General features: G+C 40.3%; 1 long non-coding RNA gene across 1 annotated transcript in view; it reads right to left on the bottom strand.

The window, feature by feature from the left end:
* Nucleotides 1-14,145: 14,145 nt before the first annotated feature.
* Nucleotides 14,146-22,917, bottom strand: part of LOC105853997 — a 49,265-nt gene continuing 40,493 nt past the window's right edge. Inside the window, exons 4-5 of the long non-coding RNA XR_001145727.1 lie at nucleotides 15,408-15,494; nucleotides 14,146-15,021 (exon numbers count right to left, since the gene is read on the bottom strand). This is a non-coding gene — a long non-coding RNA (uncharacterized LOC105853997). The remainder of the gene's footprint in view (nucleotides 15,022-15,407; nucleotides 15,495-22,917) is intronic.

Below are 22,917 nucleotides of genomic sequence, written 5' to 3'. Positions count from 1 at the left end.
AAAGTAGCCCATTCCATAGGAAAAACTGAGCATATATTATTTCACTTAATCTTTATAAGTTTCCATTAAGAAACTATTATCCTCGTTTTTTCAGATGAAAACCATGAGGTTCAGAGAAGGTAAACGATTTGCCCTAGTTTATGCAGCATGTGGAAGAGACTAGATTTTTGCCCAAGTCTACCTTATTGCAAAATCTAACTTGTAGCGTTTGTATATAACCTTTTACCAATTATATATAATATATATATGATATATAGGAAGTGGAGATTCTTGCTATTACTCACTCTATCACACTGAAGGGCTCAGTGGTCATTATGCAGCAGAACTGCCTCTAAATTGTCCAAAGTTGAACCTCACTTCAGATTATCCACAGCAGAGCCTGGGGATCCATAATGCATTTATTTTTTTCTTACATGTTATTCATTTTTGTGCAATAAATGAATATATCTCCTACCACCTCATCCCCTGTGAATCATAGTCCATTGTGCTCTTCCCTCCCCCGCTTTGACTCCTCTCCTTTCCCTCTCCTGCTGTATGCCTCCAATCTATAGTTTGTCTGCAAGTTTTATCTATTTTTTTCTTTGCTTATTTTCCCTATATTCCTCTTATGCGTGAAACCACCCATATTTTTTCTTTTTCCTTCTGACATATCTCACTGAGCATAATCTCTCCTAACTCCATCCATGTTGCTGCAAATGGCATTTATTTATCTTTTTGATTGCTGAATAGTATTCCATTGCATGTGCATTTATGTGTGTGTATACACACTCACACACATATATATATGTAGCGAGAGAGATACACACACACACACACACATATGAATAGTATTCCATTGTGTGTGTATATATATCAACCACATCTTCTTGATCTATTCCGTTTTTGGGCACTTAGGTTATTTCCATTTCTTAGCTATTGTGAATAGTGGTACAATAAACATAAGAGTACAGGTTTCCCTTGGAATTAATGTTTGTGAGTCTTTTGTATAGATTCCTAGCATACGGCCAATAATACTTTAAAACCCCCCAGGTGACTCCCATGCATAACCTAGGTGGACAGTAATGGTTCTTTTTAGTCACAAAGGCTGGGAAGCATTTCAATGACTTAAATAGTAACTTCTGAGCTTGTAAGCACCTAGACATAAATGTAGCATCTTCACCTAGACATAGTGTAGCATGTTACTCCTGGAAACAACCACAATAAGGGAACCAGTAGTGATGATGATAATATTGTAGAAGCAAGTAGGAGAGGATATGCTACCTTGGAGGAACTCAACCCATCCCAAGTTCAGGGAACATTTGAAATGTCACTGTTTCTAAGTCAGCAAAGGCTTGTTGCTTTCTTCAAAAAAGATTAAAACAGGAACCTCCCTGGTGGTGAAAGGGCTTAAATTTCAGCATTGTTAAGCTATTCACAGTCACCACAGCTCGAATTTGATTCCCAGTCAGGGAGGTGACTGACATGGCATCACAGACCTCTCCTGTGGGCCCTCTATTCCCCTCAGCAGTGGATTTCAGTCAATCTGCCTGTTCTGTTCCCTACTTTGCCTCTAGTGAATCCTCTTGACACCACCTTCTCCCCCGCATCTCTGGCCTGTATTCTAGTTCTTGTATGCACAAATAAATAAATCATTAAAATAAAAAAATATTAAAACATTACACTAGTCCTGTTTTTTTTTTTTTTAGACTTTGCAAATGTATTTCTGTGGTCAAAAGCTTAGATTAACCCAATTGTTGGCTTTGGTTAATTCACCATATATTTACTACATCCTTAAAGCTTATTTTAATTGTGATAGAAGGCAGAGGCTTTCCCCCATGGCAAGAAAAAAATATAGTTTGGGACAGATTTGAGCATCATCAAATTATAACAGTCATATTAATCATGGTATCCAACAGCTTTGAATGTTTTTACAAGACATGGTTACTGCAGCAAAGTCATTTGGGCTAGCCATGATAGGCTGGGAGAACCAGAAGAGAAACTGTGGATTACTTGGAAATATGGTGGAATCATTAAATTTGGGTTAATTCTTTATCTTTTTGTTGGGCAGTATTAGTATTCATGTTATTCAGAGGATTATTCTGAAATGACTATAGTTAAAACTAAACTTTCTTTTATTTGAGATCTATCATTCAAGAGGTATCTATGTGAAATCACACTTATAAAGAAAACTCCACATTCTTCCATCTTTATTAAGGCTTGAACCAGTAAGACAACAAAAGTGAAATAAAGCTTCATAAGCTTTATGAAGCACCTATCAATCATTTGTTCATCTTGGCTTATTTGAAGCTGTGTGCTAATATGTTGTTTCATAAGCAGTTGAAAATAACTCAGAAATACATTGGTGTCCAGTTGTTTGACATTTTCTAAGTACAAATGCAAGAGATATAAATGATAAGTCAACTGCTGCAGATAAGTTTACCTATCATTAGATCTTATGTAACAACTTATAACTGGCCAGGATTTCAAAAATAGACAAGGACATAGCAATGAAAGAACAATTTTAGAACACATAAACCCACCCCAAGCAATAAAATTATGGCCAGAGTTTCATTTGCCTATCAGCTACTGCATATTCATTTGTCACAAATGGTTTCATTTAGACAAGGAGGGCCATCCACCTAACATTCACATATTCTCTGATTCCTTGGGAAGTAGCAATTATCAGTAGCAATTATCACAGAGAAAATGGAAGAGGATAATTAACATCATAATTTCTGTTGCTTTATCAAGTCGGAATTGCAACACTGTTTTTTAGTGGTTAGTTTTATATAGCTAGAACCTTCTGTCATCTGATGAGAACAAATTGCTGGAATTCATTCTTAGAGAATCTCACCTAGTGGAAATATCTCAAGAGCATCAACTGCAAAATGGACATAGACTTAGCAGAGCACAGCCCAAAATAAGAAAGTATAGGAAATGACCTCAGTATATAGAGCAACTCTATAGATATGCTTTTAAAACCAGAGTCAGTGATCACCACATGCAATTCAGAAACCATCACTGCTATATTTGATAATATCTGTGCTTCAGAACATTGCTATACTAAGATCCACTTTGATTTGTTCTTCGTGAGGAGAACAGACTGATTTTGCAAAGGTAAGGAAAGGTAGAAGGCTGCATGATGCAACATTTTTGAAAAAGTGAACTTTTCATTTTACATCTTAGTTCTATGTTTATAGAATCGTAAAATATTCCATCTGGAAGGAACCTTGAAGATCATCCAATAACTCCTTCTTTTACAGGTGAAGAAACAGACCAAGAGGAACCAAGTGGCTAATTCAAGGCCATAGTCCTAGTTCACTTCTAAACTATTGGATTTATCATCAGTGCCCCAGCTTATTTGAAAGACACAGATATCCCTTTCATATTTTACCCACTGAAAATTCCTTGAGGTTAACGACCAGCTCTTTTTTTTTTTTTTTTTTTGGAAGGTGCTAAATCCATTGGTCATTCCCTTATTAAGTGCTTTAGACAGGCAACATCTAGCTGTTTCGGAGAAACTGTGAAAGAAAAGTTTGTTTGAAAACTTGTTTCAAAGTGTGGAAGGGAGCAGAGAGACTCTAGGCCACAGGAATGTAGGAGGTTTGCTGAACACGCCATTGCATCTGAAAATGTCTGTTCCTACTTCCTGACTAACTACATGTATGAAATTAAACAAGTTACTGGATGTCTTTAAGGCTCAATTTCCTCATCTCTAAACCAGGAGAATAACAATTAGTTCTAAGTTTGTCATAAAATTAGATTTCAGGTGGCTAAGTAAGTTATGAAAATTAACAAGCAAAATGTCTGGCATTTGGTAGATGTTCATTAAACATTAATTCTCTTCTTTTTCCTTTCATTGCCAACTACCTTTCCAGAAATTTCTAATAAAATGAAAGTAATTTTAGACTTCTGGGTCTAAATCTCCTTATTCACAAAATAGAGATATTGTGTGACTATCATAGGGTCATTAAGAAGACTCCATATGATTGTGTCAATAGAAGTTCTTGTAAAGTAGATACTTATACATATAAGCAATTGATACTGTGTTGGTTACCCAGTATGCTAGACCCCCACACTTGATTTTCCAATCTACTTAAAATACCTTCACCTTTCTCACGAAACATCTGCTAATCTTCCTTCAATCTCAAACTTGTCTTTTCTGGTCAAAGAACAGAGTATAAACTGTGCAGGGAGAGGAGAGGAAAGCAGAGCAGGGATGTTGCTATGTTGCTACATAATAAAGCCCAGTCTCGACTTTACTGAGCATGCTCTCTCCCTCCACCCAGCTCCTTTAGAGCACGTGCTTAATATTTCATTTGACACCTACACAGATTGTTAGTCATCGTTTTGCACTTCTATATTTGGGTTCCTCTACTATATTACTGGATTCCTCAAGGGCAAAGAATATATTTGATATTGATATTTTATGTGTGTGTGCTCTTGCAAATGTCACAAGTCTGTAAGGGTCTTTTGATCTTAGTAGACCAATCTGTTGGCACCTATCTGTTGAATGATCAACTGATGACGGTATTGAATTCAATCAAAAGCTTTATTTCAGTAACTCTGTTTACATTAAAAATTGTTAGACTGGCCCTCCCTGGTAGCCCAGCGGGTTAAAGCACAGCACTAAGAAACTAAAAAACACTTCCGCATGAGTTCGATCCCCGCCTGCCCCAGAGGTGACCACATGGTGTGGTGGACCTCTCCTGACCCTCCCACTGCTCCCCTCAGCAGTGTACTTCGTTGATCTGCCTGTTCTGCTCCCCACTCTGTCTCTGGTGAAGCCTCTCACTGCCCCTGAGCCTCTGGCCTGTACCCCAGTTCTGTATGCACAAATAAATACATATTTTAAAAAAAAATTGTTAGACAACTTAGTGGCGTGAAAGAACCATTCATTATGTTCAAGAATTCTGAAGGTCAGGAATTTGGTCAAGGCACAGAAGGAATGGTTGTACCTGCTCCTAGACATGTGATGATGAAAGATTTGAAGTCTGACACTGAAATCATCCAAAGGCTCATTGGCTCACAGAAAGTGCTAGCTGTTGGCTGGGAAATTAACAGGAGCTACTGACTGGAACATTTATACATGGCCTCTCCATGTGACATGACTACTTCACAATATCGTGACTACAAAAGAGATAGACAGGTAGAAGCAGTATCCTTTCCATGCCCTAGTCTCAGAAGTCAAAACATCACTTCTGTCATAATCTACTGGTTGTAGAAGTCACAAGCCCACCCACATTCAAGGAGGGAAAAGAAACTACCTAATGACCTCCAAATAACAGGGTTCTGAAAGAGCATGCAGGAGTATAAGTAATATGGCAATTTTTGGTAGTTATAATCTGCCACAAGCCTTTATTATTCTAATGAAATAACATTGAGTTGTGCATGTTTAAATTTAAAGCATTATACACCACATATACAAAATAATTCAAAATGGATCAAAGAATTGGATGTGATACCTTAAGCCATAAAATAATAGAAGAAAACAGGCAAAACACTCCACAACATTGATTTCAGTGATGTTCTTGGGGATTTGACTACAATGATAAGAAAGCAAAAATAAACAGGTGGTCCACACAGTGGTAACTAAAAAGCTTCTACACAGTGAAAGAAACTATCGGTAAACCAAGATGACATCTTTCTAAAAAGCATGACATCATGTATCCAACAAGGGGTTAGTATATAAGATCTATAAAGAACTGAAAACAAAAAACACATAAACCAATAATAAAAAAAAAGTCAAAAATCTGAATAGACACTTATCTTCCAAAGATGGACAGATGATCAGCAGAGACATGAACAATTCTCATGGTCACTTATTATTAGGGAAATGCAAATCAAAACTACAATGAGGGCTTCCTGGTGGCACAGGGGTTAAGCCTCAGCACTGTCAAGCTAGCAACACCTAGTGCAACACAATTTCACTCCCAGCCAAGGAGCTAAACCACATGGTGCAGCAGACCTTTCCTATTTCTCACCCACTGCTCCCCTCAGCAGTGTATTTCAGTCAATCTGCCTTTTCTGCGCCTCACTCTGTCTCTGATGAGTCTCTTACCACCCTCATCTCAACCCCTCAGCTCTTGCATGCATAAAATAACTCTTAAAAAAAACACACACACACAATAATACCTGGCAAGTTTGAGAATGGCTTATACAAAAAAAAAAAAAAAAAAGACAGAAAAAAAATAAGTGTTGTTGAGGGTATGGAGAAAAAGGAATCCATGTGTAATATTAGTGGAAACGCAGAATGGTTCAATTTCTATGAAAACAGTATGAAATTTTCTTAAAATATTAAAGATAATTCCGTCATCTGATTGAGCAATTCCACCCCTAGGTATCTATACAAAGATTATAAAACCACTAATTTGAAAAGATATATACAAATTTATAATTTCAAATATAATTTGAAAACATAGGAATGCATACTCCTATGTTCATTGCAGCACTATTTACTGCAAGCTATGGAAACTACCTAACAGCCCAAAAATGGATAAGCTATTATATATACACACACACACCGACATACACACACACATACACACACACTGGAGTACTACTGGAGTACTACAAGGAAAGATGAAATCTTGCTATTTGCCATAGAATGGAATTGAAGGGGATCATGTTAAGTGAAATAAATCAATAAAAAGACAAAAACCATAGATTTCATACATGTATGGAACATAAAGAAACCAAGCAAAGAAACAGAAAAAAAACTAACACCCTTGGACTCCAGCTCAGGCACTAAAATTAGGTGAGATGGTTATTGGTATTGGTAGCAGGTAAAAGGTGGCAACATTTATTTGAAGAGATAGGAACCTGTACTCCTAAAATATATACTGTGCTGTGAACCAACATTACCTCAAAAAAAAGAAAAAAGAAAAAAACCCAAATAAGTAAAAAATAAAAATATCAAAAGGAAAAAAGTTGTCTCTTCATAACAAGTTCATTCAGAATTAAATTAAGAGATAGACATCAGGTTACTTTGGGGAGAAAACACACTAAGGAAAAAATATTTTTTATTGATGATGTATTGAGTTGCAATATTTATCAAAAATTTTCTCAGGAAGAGTGAAATCTATAACTTTAATGAGTACTGTAATAAAACAAGTATTGGGATGTAGTGTGAGACCTCCCAAGGGGCTGAAGATTCTGAATTCTAAAGTGGGGTCCTGGTTGGGTGGGGCATTGGGCAGGTTAATGTGAAGGTTTCTATTGTGCAGAAATGATGTATACAAGTTTGGGAACAACAAAAAATTGTTTGGAATGAAAAAGAATAGGCAGAGCTCTCTTCCAGTAGTCTTCTCTCTATACTTTTTCCTTGTAATACTGAGCCTCTCCTCTACATAAAAATCCTTCAAGCAACTTCATTTGTAAGAGTGAAGTTTTAGCTTGCCCAGGATAATCATTCCTCATTCCAATTCTTCAACTTTGAATGAGGCACATAAACTCTCAGTGCTCAGTCTCACCACCAATACTGAGCTTCTGTGTCCACATGGCATCTTCATGGAACTGTGCTTGTTGTCATTCAGTGACCTGCTACTCAGACTCAGTAAGGGTCCCTGTTGATCGGCCCTCCCTGGTGGTGCAGTGGGTTAAAGCACAGCACTAAGAAGTTAAAGCCACTTCAGCATGAGTTCAATCCCAGCCCTGGGAGGTGACCCACATGGTGCGGCAGACCTCTCCTGACCCGTCGGCTGCTCCCCTCAGCAGTGTGCTTCATTGATCTGCCTGTTCTGCCCACCACTCTGCCTCTGGTGACGCCTCTCACTGCCCCTGCACCTCTGGCCTATACCCCAGTTCTGTATGACTAAATAAATAAATAAAAAAAAAAAGAATCCCTTAAAAAAAAAAAAAAAAAAGAATCCCTGTTGAGGCTTTGGTACCAGAATGTAAGAGGATATGCTGCATTTCTTCCTCTGTACTATATTCACCCCTCTTATTTCTTGTGCATTGTCTTAGTCATTTGTCCATAAAATTTTGGTTCCATGTGAATAAAATGTAGACAATATCATTAGAATGACTAGAGATATTGTCCTTTGGAAACAGTGCGGTACTTCATATGTTCATCTGTTGAACATCTTCTACATTAGCTTGGGGAGGCTGAACAAGTCAATCAACACAACTTGTCTGAGTGGTATGATGGCAGAGAAATAACATGGGGAAAGAGCGTGGTCACTTAAGACACTGCCAAGTTTGAATTTGGAAGACAGAGGAAGACCACTAAACAAAAGTTCCCATAGAAACACCAACATGTGCAGTTTTCCCAAAGTCGGTTCTGTAAAGCACCAGTTCAAAGGGATGCTAATAAGTAATTATCAGAAAAAGAGTGTGGAAAAAAAAAGTTTGAAAATCTCTGGCTTAAACATCACACACACCCAAAATGAAGAATGTTCTATTAATGAGAAAGGAGAGGAGACTATCATTCAAGCATGTCAGTGCTACCAAAGACAAAGAAAGGAATCATAGCAGTTACAGCTCAGTGCCCAAGAGGTCTCCTGTCAGGAAAAAACCTGCTGCAAGGAATGTAGTTGGCTGACAGCCTACAGCTGCCACACCTTGAATTGGCTTCAGCCTTTAATAGGCCACATTCTCCTCAGGCTACTGCCATCCAATGACTGAGTGTGGAGGGCCAACTGCAGCCCATCTGACTCCTGAAATGGAGCCCTTTGCTTTGGGGCATCCAGTGGGCCTGGTTGAGACTCCCACTGGAGTCCCAGTCTCAGGCTCACCCACTCCACAAACTGTCAATACATACAACTAGAAGTGTTACAGGGCAGCCCAGTGTGAACTGGGCCTCCTATCTGTGGGGCCTCACCCACGCACTTAAAATTCAGTTATACTGCAGGCACACACAAAAGGGTCAAAATGGGTTTATTTACAAAAAGGGAAAAGAAAAGGAAACAACTGGAATATCTTACCGCCTCAGCTGACTTGGAGCTCTGGTAACAAAGTAACCAAAAGCCCCTGATCTTGCAGTCTGGAGAGTCGTTTCCCAAGCAAGAGAGCGAGAGATGATAAGGTACCCTATTTATCCCCCAAAGTCCCAGAATTCCTGCTTAGCTCCACCCTTGGGTCCTTGCAGTTCTCTCCCTGGTACTGCTGGGAGTTGTAGTTTTCAATCACTGGAGTAGGGTATAGGGCCCAGAAAGCCGGAGTAGGGGGAGTCCACAAGACTGCAGACTTCCTTTAGGACATCCTTCTCCTTAGTTACAAACCCTCCTTAACAGAGGGGTTTTCAAGGGAAATACACTAGGTGAAAAAAAGTCAATCTCCAAAGTTTCTAGGCTGTTGATTCTATGTCTATAACATTCTTGAGATGAAAAGTTACAAAACTGGAAAATATATTAGTGTTTGCCATAAGATAGGGTGGGGAATTAGCAAAGGAGGAAGGTAATTAACTGTATGTAAAGGGGGACTCTCGTGATGGATCTCAGCTTCCATCTCTGTATCTTGACTATGGTGGTAGCTACACCAGACATAATAAATTTACAGAGAACTAAACACACACAAACAATTCAATCTTTCCCAATGTATTTATACATATACCTTTCACCAGGAATAAATGTATGTTTTAATGGCACTTAATGGAGACAATATTGTTATCCAGGAGAGCAGATCCAATAGCTGACTGCCTTTCAGTATCTAGGATAGACCCAAGGGAGAGATATTTTTGTGCAGGCAAGTCTTTTGGTACTGTTCACATCTCACGACATCACCAGCTGCCTACTCCACCTACTCTATCTTCCTTTTGTGGATTAAAATTAAAAGTTCATTTCTGTTCATGAAGAGTGTGTTTAGCCTTGTCCAACATGGTAACTATTTGTACATTTCCCTCTGTTATAGAGTGAAACTTAGAAAATGTTTAGTTAATCTATCTATCTCTCTTTCTTTCTTTTTTTTTTTTTTTTTTTTTTGACGGTGAAATAACAGGTCCATATTTGAAATGAGTATCTGGGACCTCAAAGCATGAGACCTTAAATAGCTGAAATCAAACGGATGTGTAAAAGCTTCCTCTCTTACCCTCCTCTCATCCACTGTAGAGGAGTAAAAGCCTCTTTCTCTGTTGACAATCAATTAACAAATATTTACAACCTCTTCAACAACCTTTTCCAGCCATTACTAGATCATTAGAGAAGATGTCGAACTCCCTGGCCCTTTCAAGGCATTAGGGATGTAGCTGCAGAGAGATGAAGCCACACAGTTAAAGTAGCACCTGCTGTGCTCCACGTACTTCAACCACAGGTAGCTCTTAAGAATCAATTTGTGGTTCTGAACAAATGGTCTGGAACAGAATGGGAACCCAAAACAGAAGCAACTGAAAAAGGTGATGGGCAATTAGAAAATTCTAGTGATTGTTTAAATAGTACTCAACATATGAAACCTCTCTTAAATGAGAAAAACATAAAATAAATGTTCTTCACTATTTGTCTCTCTTATCTGAATGATTGAAAATATTCTGCAGGGCACTCCCTGGTGGCACAATGAGTTAAAGTTCAGCACGGCAAGCTGGTTGCAGCCACTTTAGTGTGAGTTGGATCCCAAGCCCCAGAGGTGACCCACATGGCGCGGCAGACCTCTCCTGACCCGCCTGCTGCTCCCCTCAGCAGTGTACTTCATTGATCTGCCTGTTCTGCTCCCCACTCTGTCTCTGGTGAATCCTCTCACTGCCCTTGCACCTCTGGCCTGTACCCCAGTACTGTATGCATAAACAAATGTCTATATGCTGGGCCTTCCTGGTGGCACAACAGGTTCAAGTGCAGCACTAAGAAGTGATTCACAGGCATTGCAGCATAATTTCTATTCCCAGGGAGCTGACCCACATGGTGTGGCAGACCTCTCCTGACCCACCTGCTGCTCCCCTCAGCAGTGACTCTGTCAGTCTGCCTGTTCTGCTTCCCCACTTTGTCTCTGGTGAATCCTCTCACCCCTCTGGCCTTTACTCCAGTTCTTATATGCGTAAATAAATAAATATTTTTAAAAAGGATGCTTAACCTTTAAAAAAAGAAAAAGAAACTACTCTGCAATTAAGTACCTTTAATAAGCTACCTGTATAAATATCTTGTGGGCCAGGTGATAACTGATCTACTTAGAATGTTGGTGGTATTCATTTTCCTGCATGTCTATCAGTGGTTCACTGGATCAGAAATGTATTTTCTTGCAAGATTGTACTTGTTCTTCCAGAAAATCATTAGTTCAAAACTGAACACTCCAAACCACCAAGTGGGGAAAGGGTGTTCATAAAAAACTCTATACTATCTATTCAATTTTCTGTAAACTTGAAGCCTTTCTTAAATATAGTCCATTAGTTAAAAAAATAACTGATTAATTAAAAGTCTCTTAGGTGGCCAGAATTAAGGTTAGGTTTATATTTGAGTGATTTCTTTACTTTATGTACTAATATCACGGTTTCTTCCCCCTTTCAAGCAAGTATGATGCAAGCTAGCTGTCCTCATCCTACCCAAATCTTGCTGTTTCTATTTTTGGAAGGAACCTACTAATAAAGGCAGGAAGAAATAGCTAGAGGAAGGAACCCTGAGATTGTCCTGAGGGGAAGAAAGGAGGCCAGACCAGGACAGTCCTTTGTTAGGCACCTCACTCCTCAGAAGCCCTTGATAGAACTAGCTGACATGAGCTGCAAGAAGAAAGGATGCCCCTGAGAAAGATTCTTGCACATTCCATGTCTATAATAGCCATCAGGTGAAAAATTATAGAAATGGGGAACATATTAGCGACTGCCACAGGAAAAGAAAAGCATTCTGCCTTGGCATGGGCGGCACCCAAGACAGGAGAAAAGACAGCAGAAAAGACAGGAGAAAGACAGTAGAAAAGACAGGAGAAAAGACAGCAGAAAAGACAGGAGAAAAGACAGGAGAAAGGACAACAGAAAAGGCAGGCATCTGGATTCGTGGCCTGACCCTGGTGTGGGCAGACACTGTGATGAAGTATGATGGAAAGACTACAGTTCTGGGATATCCCTGTTGGTTGCAGGGGTTAAGTCTTAGCACTATCAAGCTATCACCAGCCACTCACTGCAGCACGAGTTCAAAACCCGGCCAGGGAGTTAATCCACATGTTACAGCAGACTTCTTCTGTCTTGCCCTCAGCGGTGTATTTCAGTAAACCTGTTTGTTCTGCTCCCACCTCTGTCTCTGGTGATTCCTCTCATCCTCCACACCTCTGGCCTACACCCCAGCTCCTGTATGTATAAATAAATAAAAAGAAAAAGAAAGCCTGCAGTTCCTAAGATGCTCATCCCCCAGGGATTCCCTCACTTGTCTGAGCAGAGGAAAGGATTGAATGGAGTTGGAAGTTCCCACAGGTCACGGGCAAGGGGAGCAGAAAAATCAACTTTCTACAGTAGGACATCTCAGCTCTGTCCCATGACTGGTGTGGCCTGAGGGAAATACCTGTTTTGTAAGTACTCTCTGAAATGATTCACTGAATCATGCAGTGTTGTTAAAATGCTGCATCCTTTGTAATACAAATTCCCATTAATTTTTAAAAATAAATTTACTTCCATAGAGTCAGATGACATAACACATTTCAGTAAGAGTAAAAACGAGAAGACTGCCATGTGCCAGCTCTTGGCTTCCCAATCCTGAAAAGACTTTTCAGAGACATCAAACCAATGGGACCTAAAGCCCCAAGATTCTGCTTCTACTTGTGCTGTTACCCTTTGGTAAGCAGCTTCACTCATTTTTTTTTTTTTAAAGATCTATTTATTTATTTGTGCACACAGAACTGGGGTACAGGCCAGAAGTGCAGGGGTGGTGAGAGGATTCACCGGAGACAGAGTGGGGAGCAGAACAGGCAGATCGACGAAGTACACTGCTGAGGGGAGCAGCGGGGGAGGGGGGGTCGGGAGAGGTCTGCTGTGCTGGGGCAGGGGATAGAACTCATGCTGAAGTGGCTTTAGCTCCTTAGTGCTGCTCTCTAACCTGCTGTGCCACCAGGGAGGGCCCAGCTTCACTCATTTTTAAAAGGACAATATTTTCTTAGGATCAGCCACTATATCTGAGTATGACTGGTGACAGACACTATGTCAACCACATAAAACAGAGAGAACACCAAAGTGCATAAGATCATTTAGAATGTGAGATATCTAAGGCGAAATCTTGATTTTTAGAGTGATTCATATGGACTTCTCAAAAATGTCATTTAATCCCACTTCCCCAATCCTGAAAAACCTAGAAGGGTATAGAGGATGGTAATTTCCTCTATGGGTCAATGTGGAGGAAAAAACATTGGGGGTTTCCACAGTTCTCTTAAGTTCAAGGGTGTGGAGATAACACTGGAATTTCCAGTAGCAACTTCAGTAGTAGTTTTAAGACTACTGGTGCATAGGCAGAATTACCACCAACCGTCAAAGTATAAGAAACGATTTCTTGATCCAGATAGTTGATTGCTAGTCTCTGTTCTACTTCCCCAAAATAAAATGAGTACTATCAGATAAAGTCGTGACCCAAACACCAAGTGCCACTCTTCTTGAGCTTCTCTGCTACAGCCAAGAAATGCAGTATGACTTTCAGTAGGTTCTGTCCCAGTCCCTTCAATGAACCACTCCCTACACAAGGCCTGCGACTAGCACCCAGAACACCCTCTGGCCATGGGGATTCAAGGTTTGTCTAGACCATTTCCCTTAGGGAGAGAGATCTTTGCCCAAGTTCACATTGCCTGTAACTGGAACAACTAAGATTGCCAACTGCAGGGCCTTGTGTGATGATCACACGGGTAACTGGGACTCTCGAGTGCTCCTCTGAAGGGAAAACAATGCTGCCAATTTAGTTTGACAGGTGACCTGAACAGGCTAAGAGCACTAGTCTTCAAAAGGCTAATAATAAAGCACACAATCTCAGGTCTAGGTGGTTGTATAAATTTCAAGAGCTGTCATTTTTTTTAAGATTTATTTATTTATACACACAAGAACTGGGGTATAGGTTAGAGGTGTAGGGGTAGTGAGAGGATTCACCAGAGACAGAGCAGGTAGCAGAACAGGCAGATCTTCAAAGTACACTGCTGAGGGGAGCAGCAGGCAGATCAGGAGAGGTCTGTCACAACATGTGGGTTACCTTCTGGGCTGGGAATCGAACTTGCATTGCAGTGGCTGCAGACAGCTTCATAGTGTTGTGCTTTAACCCACTGCACCACCAGGGAGGGCCCGAGCTGTCATTTTTTATTATTATTTTCCCCAAGGTATCTCTTCTTCCCAGTTCTCATATAATACCAATCACTAATTAATAAATAGCACTGTAGTCTGTTAATGTGCATTTTGCATTTGCAATATTCATTGCAGCTCACTTAAAAGAGTCACAAGTCATATTTCTTGTCCTCTTGCAAGTCTTCTAATTGGTTGGGTGTGAAAGTGCAGATATGGAAAGTAAAGCAAAAAACACAAATACCTGTTAACTTGGTCCTGGTAAAAGTAAATAAATAGAAAAAGAGAAGATAAATAAAGAGGGCAAAAAACAAGTCCTGCAGAAGCACAGGTACTACAAAAATGATTCTTCCTAAAGTAACTTAAGTTCTTTGCCCAAAACTAACCAGCAGCTGCTCATCTAATAACAACTAATATATTAGCGTTCTTCACCTCAGTAGAAGCAGTTGCCTGAAAATGTCTTAACTGGCTATTCCCGTAAGCCTTTACTTCTTCTGTTTTTATAACAGAGAAGCAAAATTTTCCACCGTTGTTTTTTTCTTTTTTTTTTTTCCCCACTGAACATTCTTAACATGTTCGGACTTAGCTCAGATCTTTTTGAGAACAGCATAATTAGTATGAATGTGATCAAGGACCCTATTCACTAGGAATGCACACACGATTTGCATGGCCAAGTTGTGTTGGGTTCAGTTGGTTTCTCAAGTCACGTAGACGCAACTTGAAGATTAATGCACACACAAAAAAAATGATTCATTTTTTCTCCCCAGATTGTTGCAGCAACATAGTGAGGCCATTCTCTCTGCTGGGCTTGTGTCAGCACTTCCAGTCTAACCGGGTTTTTTCAAGCCTTGCAGACTTGGCTGTGAAACTGCCCTGTGGGTCTGAAAATTCAGGAGACATTATTGTAAGGCCAATTTGATTAGATTTTTGCCAGTTTCCCTGTCTGAGCTGTCTGCTCATTTTATGATACCTAAGGAAGGTTGCACAATTCTTAAGCCATTGTGTTTCTAAAATGAAGTGGGATTATCTACTTGACAACCAGGATTGGGTTTGCTATTTAGGAATCAACTAAAATGCAATTGCTTTGATTCTTTATAATTATATCAAAAACACCTTTGAGTTGTAGAAAAATAGGCATGGAATTTAATCTGCATTTTTATGAAATGTAAAGGTGTCATGCATTTGACCTGCTTCTTCCCTTCATGTGATTTTTTTCTCACCCTCTAAATTCTGGGACTAAAGAAAATTCTTCACATGCTTATCTCACCTTTAACTGATAGGCTTCACTCTGATGGTCGAGTATTCCCAGGACAGAGGTACCATGATTTGCAGACAATGCAGGTTTGGCTCCAATCTGAAAAACAGTACATGGATAGATATCTTATTTCCCTTAGTAGTATTGAGGATTGGGGTGTGTTTTCAGTAATGAAAAAGTTCACAGATCCTAGTGTTTTATTTAAGTCATCTTGCCTTCAGTTTCTAGGGGCTGCAAAGAAAGGCAGATTGATGTTGGAAAAGGGCAGTGCCCTGAACTAACAGCCCTAAGCTTATATCTTGGTTTTGTCACTGTGTGACCAAGGGCATATTAATAAGCACTGGTCTCCTTAACTACTAATCAATGAAACACTTATTTTAAGGAGTTTAATAGGTGTTTAGGATTCATTCATTTATTTAATCAATAAATGTTTGATGGGAGAGGGGAACATTTACTACTTGCCAAGCACAGAAGCATTGGAAGCATAGATAAAATTCTGCCAGGGTGAAGCCTGGTGAAGTCAGGGAGGTCTGATCATGATCCAAAAAAAATAAAAATGTAGAATTATAAAACACTAAGTGCCACAAAGGAAACAACATACTACTTTGGGAGCATACTAACTTTTCCAGGGAACCAAGGAGGCTTCCTTCAGTGAGTGGTATTTGAGCTAAATCTCAAGGATGAGGGGGCATTAGCCAGGCAGACTGGGGACCCTTGGGGGGGGAGGGGGTTGGATCCCAGTCAGAGTTCAGCATGTACAAAGGCCACCATGGCAGGAAGAAGTTGGGCACTGGAGTAAGGTGAGTGGACAGGACTGGAGCTAGTGAGGGAAGGCAGGAATCAGACCTGGCCTTCTCCGCGAGTCAATGATCTTGTTAATAACATTCTCTTTAGCTCTCAAAAGTGTCTGTATTTGAATAATTACATGGCCACACAATAATTAAGGCTACCTTAATTACACTGATCTTTTTCTTAAAAGACATAAGTAATTTTTTTTTTTTTTTAGAAAAGTAGGGCCACGGATGGAACTCGCACTGAGGTGGCTGCATTAGCTTGCAGTGCTGTGTTCTAACCCATTGCGCCACCAGGGAGGGCCCATGACATAAAGAATTTTAAGCCTAGTAATAACATAATAGTTTCAGAAAGCCAAGGTGAAGGAAATAAATCGCTATGTAAGGTCTCACCTATGACTCTGTATTTCACATCAGACTCCTGTGGAATGATAGCCTGAAAGAACAGCACTACCAATTTATCAGGTATAATATGAATAGCTATCTTTAAAAAGTGTCTAATTAAGTTTGAAGACATAGCATTTATAAGTGCGATCAGTACTGTATTAGTCAGAATTCTCCAGATGACAGAGCAATAATGTGTGTGTGTGTGTGTGTGTGTGTGTGTGTGTGTGTGTGTGTGTTGTATGGAGAGAGATTTTAAGGAACTGACTCATAGAATTTTGGAAGCTGGGCAAATCTAAAATCTGCACTGAGGCCTCGGTAGGCAGGAGACCCAGAAAAGCTTTCCTACTTGAGCCCAAGGGCAGCCTACTATCAGAATTCCATTTTCTTTGGGGTAGGTCACTCTTTTTTTCTATCAAGTCTCTCAGATTTTAGAGGGGGGACCTACTCCACTCAGCATCTATCAAAGTAAATGTTGATTGCATCTGAAAACACACCTTCATGGTAAGATCTACCATGTTAATATTTGAGCAACTTTCTGGGTACTATTTTCCAGTCAAGTTGACACATAAAGTTAACCATCTCAAGTATCTATCAATACAAGTGAATGAATGAGGTTTTATCCCTTCTGGTTTTTGGAGCACACGGTGCCTAATCCCAATATCCTTGGGATATACTCCCAGAGTCTTTTCACAGCATCTCTGTGCTGGAACACCAGCTCAATCAAATTGTTTCAGAAAAGACAAAGCAAAGTTCTAGAAGGGGCACACCCATACTGTGTTCCCCAGAAGTTCCTCTGGTCATAGGACCCATTGGTCCCACATTCCAGGGTAGAGTGGTGAGATAATCTGGGAAGAGGTGTGGCTGAGGGAATTCCCTTGAGCATTTCCCAACTTCTGAACAAAAAGGCAAGAACTGTTTGGCCTGTCAAGGAAATTCCCTGAGGGAAACATTAACTTTGAAGCCTCACAGTTTCAATGAGGAAGTTATAAAGGTCGACATCTAAGAGCAGAAAGTCTCCCCCCCACACGCACACACTCTCATGAAGAAAAGAAAAGAAAAATGGCTTTTCACATAAGCAACTTCCCTGTGCTACTTTTGGGCTTGTATGAAGATCGGAGTTATATGTTATAGTTTAATCACACCCACTGCAAAATGTGATAATTTCCCCATGCCATTAGCATTTGACTTTCTGATTTACTAAATCTCTCCTTTATGACACGTTCCAGTTTTGTGTCCATATATTCCCTTCTTCGAGAAGGTAAGAAAGATAAACCTCAGAGTCAGAGGCTACAAGGAACATCCTGAAGACTTTCAATCTAATAGTTTTCATCTTTTTTTTTGTCTTTTTATAACTTACAGAGGGAAAACATATTTAATAACGGGAAGAGGAAGTTTTCAATGACAAGAATCATTATTCAGGCTAGCTGACTTTTAGCTTAAGTGTAGCTAGAACAAAAGACAATGGGGTTAGACTCAGCATAAGTGATTGGCATTAATTATAGAGAACTATGTGATATTGAGAGAACTGCAAACTCAAAGAGGTTTCTGGAAAAGACTGTGGTCGCTGCTTCCTGAAAAGATCAGAGTAATAACAGACCAGGATTTTCCACACCAGTAATATTAGGACACACCAGTGTATTGAATATCTTATCGGTGTGTCTCAAAAAGAATTTTTGCCTCAAAAAGCCCAAGAAACAATTGCCCCAGAATGACCCATAGCTGTCCAGGGGACTCAATCTCTTTTCTTCTTTCTATTACCTTTCAGTGCAAAACATACCCAGGACTTTATGGAGACACAGGCAGTTTGGATTGCCTACTCTGAAGTAAACTCTCAGATAGCCAGCTCTACTAAAGCTAATAGTTTCCTTTCGAGTGTGTACACTAAACTCAACAAAACACAAATAAAGATTCGTCTAACTTGACACATTATATAGCTACATAAGGTGATCTTTTAAAAAATATATATATATATAGAAAATCATTCTAAGTTCTTTTCTTCAACTTTTTGTTCTATGTTTAAAAATACTGATTTTCTTTTTTCAAGCAAATTTATAAACTGCTCTTCTGGAGAACTATGGTATATCTAGACCAGCCAATTATTTGAAAATTGTGATAACATGAAGTTTGAAAACTCTTCATCAACAAATGTTGAACTTACATTAGGAGCTAACTAACTTCAACCTAGTCCACAGTAGATAACAAATCTCTTCTTCTCTAGAGATATAATTAAGCAGAAAATTGTAAAGCTCACCCGATTTAGGGGAATGAAAAAGTAGTAGAGGTAGGAAAAGGGAGGTAAACACTTTTTTCATCATACGATTTGTCATAAAGTAGATACTTATCAGAGGACAAAATGTTTCCTCACCCTGTTTACCGGGCAACCCCAATGTGAAATGGGTTGGCCTGACTGTGGTTCCTTACCCACACCCTTAAAAGGGACTTATAGTAAGAGTCAACTGCAGACACACACAAAAAGGTTAATAAAGGTTTACTTACAAAAGGGGGAAAGAAAAAAGGAATGACTCAGAGAAAAAGAGAGAGAGAAATTGGTGAAATGCATCCTACCAGTTCTGCTGAGCTGGAACCCCAATAGCATGCTGAAAGCGAGCAAAACACCAAGAACTTTCAAGGCCCCATGTCTAGTTATATACCAAGCCTGGCTGCTTGGCAGTCCTTGGTGTCTTGAGTCTCTTTGATCTGGGGTAGGGGTGGGGTCCATAAAACCTATTTGTGGAGTTTGTTCAGGACATCCTTTTCCCCCAATAGCCCCATCTCTCCACCATGCCAGCTTTCCTTTTACCTTTCCTTAATTAATCACCTCCAATCAGTTTTTTTTTTTTTAAAGATTTATTTATTTATTTACACAGAACTGGGGTACAGGCCAGAGATGCGGAGGGTGAGAGGATTCACCAGGGACAGAGTGGGGAGCAGAACAGGCAGATCGACGAAGAACACTGCTGAGGGGAGCAGCGGGCGGGTCAGGAGAGGTCTGCCACGCCATGTGGTCACCTCCGGGGCAGGCGGGAATCGAACTCATGAGGAAGTGGCTTTAGCTTCTTAGTGCAGTGCTTTAACCCACTGCGCCACCAGGGAGGGCCCCAATCAGTTCTTTTAAGATTTTATTATTATTTATGCCTACATAACTGGGGTACAGGCCAGAGGCACAGGGGCAGTAAGAGGAGTCACCAGAGAGAGAGTGGAGAGTAGAACAGGCTAATTGATGAAGTAGAGCTAAGGAGAGCAGCGAGCAGGTCAGGAGAGGTCTGCCATGCCATGTGGGTCACCTCCCTGGCCGAGAGTGAACTCTTGCTGCAGTGACTTCAGATAGCTTCATAGTGCTGCGCTTTAACCCACTGTGCCACCAGAGAGGACCCACCTCCAATCAGTTTTTATCTGCTATCATCAGCTCTCCTTTCCACACCCTTCTCATATGGTAAAAGTAAATCTTGACCACTTCAGAAATGCATAAATTCAACATAAAAAGATTAAATATCACATAGGCCACATCTTACTAGGATGGCATAGTGTCCCACCTGAAGTGGAGAAAGGATGCTGTAATGATAATTGTTTTACAAACGCCCACAGATGTGTATAGTTTAAATTGTGTATAGTTTTAAATTCTAAATCCTGGCCTATTAAAAACAAAATTTACATATATTTTAAGAATTTGTAAAGATATGTTACCTTATTAGGTATCAAGGAAAGAATTCTTTTCCTGCCGTACTGGGTCTAAATTTTTTTAAAAAGATTTATTTACTTATGCATACAGAACTGGGGTATAGGCCAGAGGTGCAGGGGCAGTGAGAGGATTCACCAGAGACAGAGTGGGGAGCAGAACAGGTAGACTGATGAAGCACACTGCTGAGGGGAGCAGCACGCAGGTCAGGAAGAGGTCTACCGTGCCATGTGGGTCACCGCCGGGGCAGGCGGGGATTGAACTCATACTTGAGTGGCTTTAGCTTCTTAGTGCTGTGCTTTAACCCACTGTGCCACCAGGGAGGGCCCGGGTCTAATTTTTATTTTGAACAGAATGGGTCAGGAATTAGTGCTAAGTCCAGGTTCCTAAGAAGATAAATTGTTATGTTCTACATTGTGTCTGTCCCCCACCCCCACCAACCCCCAAATTCATGTTTGAGCCCAACCTCAGTATACTGTATTTGTAGGCAGGGCCCTAGGGAAGTATAATAGTGGTCCAGTGAGACCTAAGGGTGAAGCCCTAATTCTATAAAATCAGAGTCCATATAACAAGAAGAATAGACACAGAAGTAGCTCTTCTTCTCTCTCCATATACATACAAAGAGAAGCACATAGTAAGCATGTGAGCACATAGTTAAGATGGCAGCTAGCTACAAGGCAGGAGAAGAGGCCTCAGAATAAAACTTTCTTGCCAGCATCTACATGCTGGACTTCACAGACTCCAGAACTGTGAGAATGAAATTTCTGTTGTGTAGTCCCCAGTCTTGTATTTTACTGTATTTTACTGTGGCAGTCCCAGCAGACTAAGACAGAAATCAAGTTCCAGTCTGAGAGCAACAGAAGACGGGTCAGGACTAGAAGCCCAGTGAGTAATTTGAATAGCTAGAATGCCCTGTGGTTTAGAAAACACAAAGGAAGCATCAGAGTATATAGAAACGTGGCAGACAATTACAGTGAGCTCCGAGAATCAAGCCAGACAATCAGTTAGTCCATAGATTAGTGGTTTCGAGCAGAACAGAGTTTGAATCTCTGCTCTTTCCAGCTGGGCATCCTACAGCAATTTTTTCTGCACTTTCTCATGTATGAAATGAGGATTTAGATAGTAATTATTTATTGTGAAATGAGGATTGAGATAGTAAGTATTTTGTGAAGATTAAATATATAGGCAAAGACTTAGTATGCCAAGTCCTCCAGGAGACTTATTTAAATTATCCAAAGCAAGAAAGAGTCAGCAGGTACTTCAAGGTTGCCACTTAGCATTTCACATCACCGGGGGGCACAGTCAGAGCACAGCATGGTTATCGATTCCAAGTAGAGGCCTGGAATCACATGGCCAAAGGCAGAACAACACAGCTGTCAGGATCCAGCATCCAGGATCCAAGTCAGACACTGAGTCTTGCTGCTGCACATACATGCACATGTCATCATTCTTGCAGAAATCCCACTTTTCAAAAGTATGAACGACAAGACTAATTATTGCTAAGGAATGTCAACAAAGGATGGAAAAGCGTCCCTGGGCTAGTTGGAGAGGTACTCCTCCTGCTTCCTAGGTCTTACAAGCAAGGCTATAGCTGCTGGATGCCAGTAGAGCTGTAGAGTCCCAGCAGCCATTAATAACCTGAGGACTGACTGGAAAGGCAGTGGCGAATAAGCCACGGACTTTCCTGCTGCCCACTGTCTTCCTGTCAGTCCTTCCCATGAGCCAAACACAAACAGAAGTCAGACACAAGGGAATCCAGGTGATTTAGTCCACAGATGTCAACTTCATCAGGCTCAGAGTGGAGGAGAGTGGGATATAAATATGTAGAGGTGCACAGACCATAGAGTGCAAGGGCTAAAGGGAGAGCCCTATTCCTCAGAATGAGATGGGACTCTAAGGGCATTTTCTGTAGAGCCGAGAGTAGATCTTCTTAACGTACTCATCAGGCTAATTAGAGACTCCTCAAGGCAGGAAGAGGCCAAGAAATCCTTCCATCCCTTCAGAAGCATGAAGGCCACTCCCTGTCTCCACCTTTCTTCTTCTAATCATGTGTGTTCTAGAATCTTTAGTACCAGGTTTCTAACTGCATGACTGCTCTTTTCTCCTGTATTTTTTGGAAGTTTACATTTCTTTCCAGAAATTCTAAGTTTCAAAGTGAGATCTGTGGACCCTTTACACCTAGCGACAAGTTTGACTTGAACTGTTTTAGAGCCTGGTGCATAGATGAACACATTACTGGGGGAAAATTTAAGATCTTCTAATTCATTTTTAACCTGTGTCCTGAATGCGCTACTTTGTTTTCTGTTAGTCATTGAAGAGTAATGGGACTTTGATCATTTTCATCTTGGAATGTATTGCAAAGATGTTGACTTTGGGATCTAGTCCCCTGGCCTCCACCCCAGCGGCTATGCACTCATAAGTCTTGTTGACATTAATGAATAGTTGTGTGTGCACAGAGCAAGGATAAGAGACAACTGAGAGGTCAGAGCGGCAATTTCTTTGCTAGAAGCAAGAGCAGTAAACTTTGTCCAACAAAGGAGCTGCGGAATAGCAATGCAGGCTATTATTTTTTCTTTATTCTATAGGGAGACATTTTAAGTTCTCCTAATTAATAGAATCTTTTGTGCATCACATATTCAGAAGAGCTTTTTCCTTTCAAGAAGGAATC

Source organism: Condylura cristata, unplaced genomic scaffold, assembly GCF_000260355.1.
Source record: "Condylura cristata isolate star-nosed mole 26May11 unplaced genomic scaffold, ConCri1.0 scaffold00023, whole genome shotgun sequence".
Lineage (NCBI taxonomy): Eukaryota > Metazoa > Chordata > Mammalia > Eulipotyphla > Talpidae > Condylura > Condylura cristata.
The sequence above is the reverse complement of the archived record's forward strand: the minus strand, read 5'-3'. Positions and strand labels throughout refer to the sequence as shown.